Source organism: Papaver somniferum, unplaced genomic scaffold (genome assembly GCF_003573695.1).
Source record: "Papaver somniferum cultivar HN1 unplaced genomic scaffold, ASM357369v1 unplaced-scaffold_19, whole genome shotgun sequence".
Taxonomy (NCBI): domain Eukaryota; kingdom Viridiplantae; phylum Streptophyta; class Magnoliopsida; order Ranunculales; family Papaveraceae; genus Papaver; species Papaver somniferum.
Genome location: NW_020628818.1, coordinates 11,579,247 through 11,582,237, shown reverse-complemented (window position 1 = coordinate 11,582,237; position 2,991 = coordinate 11,579,247). Strand labels below are relative to the sequence as shown.

The 2,991-nt window shown below is 34.9% G+C and overlaps 1 non-coding gene across 1 annotated transcript; it reads right to left on the bottom strand.

Annotated features, from left to right (window-relative positions):
* Positions 1-269: 269 nt before the first annotated feature.
* LOC113339136 lies at positions 270-356 on the bottom strand. Its single transcript, XR_003354966.1, has one exon. It is a non-coding gene; the product is annotated as a small nucleolar RNA Z159/U59 (small nucleolar RNA).
* Between the last annotated feature and the right edge of the window lie 2,635 nt (positions 357-2,991).

Sequence of the window (2,991 nt, the reverse complement as noted above, 5' to 3'; positions counted from 1 at the left end):
ACAACGATTCTATACCCACAAAAATAATGTACCGCAATTTACATCGAGGGGAATCCAATGGACACAGATCAGTCGTTCCGTAGATTGGAATAGGGGTGGGCAGGAGTGGGCCGCACCACCCCTCTCACACGGTGTTGGTTTCGGTGGATTAGTCTCGGTAGATTAATCATTTTCGATTTTAGAATTGAGTCGTTCAAGTATTGGCAGTCCAACGTAGGTTTGACAAGTTTTTTCCACACTAAATCCTAATTATTATTATTTTTTTCTTCTCCTCTTCGGTTCAGGTCTCAATTTCTTTCAACATAGATTAATAAAAACCTCGGAAGAACGAAATTGTTTTGATCATCCTCAGAGCAAATCCTATGGGTAGTGTCACTCTTTCATTTGAAAGAGTGTACTACCAATTTGAGTAAATTAGGGTCTCCAATGGGTAGGCTTCGACCCACTTTTCCCGCAAATCCTTTCAGAAACTCGTTCATATGAACGAGTGGTTGGGAGTTTCACACTAGACGTGGGACTATCCCCCGTCAGGAAAAAGAAAGCTTTTAGTACAAAACGGGGACAGTTCCCCATTAAAAACTTTTTTTTTAGGTTTTTTTGTTTGACGGGGAATTGTCCCCCGTCTAAGAAGATTTATTTATTTTTGGACGGGGGACAGTCCCCCGTCTGATCCAAAATCCAATTTTTTTAAACTAAACAGGAAACTGTCTCCCATGAAGTGTCTTTTTTTATATTTTCCCACAATAACTTCACTCGTTCATATGGGCGAGTAGTCTTTCATATGAACTAGTTACTCTCCAAATGAAGACTACTCATAGGATCTGCTCTCAGAAACTAAATCCTAATTAAATTGTTCTCTTTTACCAATATTCCCTGTTAATTCCCGCATCCCACTAAATTTTTACTCACTGGATAATTGTATCGAGCCTTTAGTCATAGTTGTAATTCCATGGAGACTGTTTGCCTTACGAAGGCAAAGTTACAATATTTATTCTTTGTATTTTTCCCACGTGTGCACCTATATTACGTAAAACAAGAAAAATCATTCCATTATCCAAAAAACTAAATGCATATCATTATCGAAAAAAGATACTGTATTGCAAGGATTTCAAAGCGTGGAGCGAAGCGTAAATCATTTTTCAATTTTAAGAAGCGATGTGTATGTTGAATCGTGAAGCGTCGCTTCATGGTTGATGATTGAAGCGCCGATAAATAATAACAGTTGCTTTAAGTTAGTTGGGAAATATAAATTTAATAAGATAATATATAAATAAAATATGAATTCAATTCTCATCCAAAATGTAGCTGTTGCTCGGTTGTTTAGTCGAGAAGCAAGTAGCAGGTGTTGGGTTCGAGTCCCACCCTCATAACTTAAAATTGTTGAGCGAGAAAATTTAAATTTAGGCGGGAAAGTACGTGAAGCGCATAAATTAGAGAATTTTAAAACATTTTGGAGCGAAGCTTGAAGGGTACGCTTTAAAATCATGTTATATTGAATTACAAAACGAAGACCGGATGTCTTACGAAGACAAAGTTACAATATTTTTTATTTTTTTATTTTTCACGAGGTGTGATTATATTATGTAAAATAAAAAATGCATTCCATTATCCAAAAAAATAACCGCATATCATTATCCTAAAAATAAAAAATGCATATTATGAATACAAAGCTTAATTTGTTTTGGAAGGGGATGGCAAGCGCATCGCGCGTTCCGTTAAACTAGGTGTAAAAATGCCTAGTCCCATATTAAATTGGGATATATAAAAAACGTGGGTCAATATATCATTTGTAGATGTATTGATTTAGATCTGCATAGTGAAAAATCTCTCAAAAAGTTTCTAACTATCCCTATCTATAGGGATTCTCAATTGTTGTTGATTATACATCCCTACCTCCAATTTTCATACAATAAAACTGTAAAAAGGAAATACGCACGAGAAGGAACAAAGGTAACTCAAAGGGACGCCCTATTAGTGCAAGGAAAAAGTTAAATAAACCAAGAAGAATGGGACGATTAGGTTTTAAAACACTAGTTTCAATAAAGCATTTCTAACTAAGTTGGCATAGCGAAAGCTTAACGGAAAAAAAAGCCAAATGGGTTTAGCTTCTGCAAATTAGATATTTTTAAACTAGTGATCCTTTAGTTAGAGACTTTAAGAAAAAGTTAGTTGGATCTGGGAAGGAATTCAAAGGGTTTTAAAATGGATCAAAAGATTTCACATTTGGGAGGTTGGGGATGGTTCAAATATACATTTTACCAAAAGCAATTGGTTTGGGAGTATGTCAAAGATTGATTTTCAGACTCCTGAAATTCAATGGCAACATTCTTCGCTTAAAGTTTCTGATTTATAGATAAACATAATAGAAGCTGGAGAACAGTTAAGCAACAACAATTATTTACTAGCGATCAGATTAATCAAATTCAAGACATAAGAATTCCTCCTCAACCAGCTAATGACAGACACAGATAGTCTCTTACTAAATCTGTAGGATTTACAGGAAACTCTACATACAATGCTATCTTACAACGAAACACATCTCAGGTGGTTACTGCTCAGCAAGAAAGAATGTAGCTTATGATTTGGCATATAATTGTTCCTTTCAAGTGTTAAATGTTCATGTGTAAAATTTCAAAAGATATTTTACCTTGCAATGCGATTTCAGAGGATTGCCAAAGTGTATATTCTAAATTGTGTGATGTGTAATAACAGTTTGGAATCAAAAGATCACCTTCTGCTTCATTGCACCTATGCTAGAGCCATCTGGTTTGGTGTTTCAAATACTATTCTTCAAGAAGCTTATCAACATCACTCTCTTCAAGACTGGATTTTCTCCTGGACAAATAGAGAAAACCCGGTCTCCATTACTAGAAAAGAATTGATCAATTTAGTTGTAATAAATATGGATCATTTGGAAGAGTAGATGTGTTAGATTATTTGAAAACTAGCATCAACATCATAAAGCCATCATTAAGAAAGTCTTTAAATTCT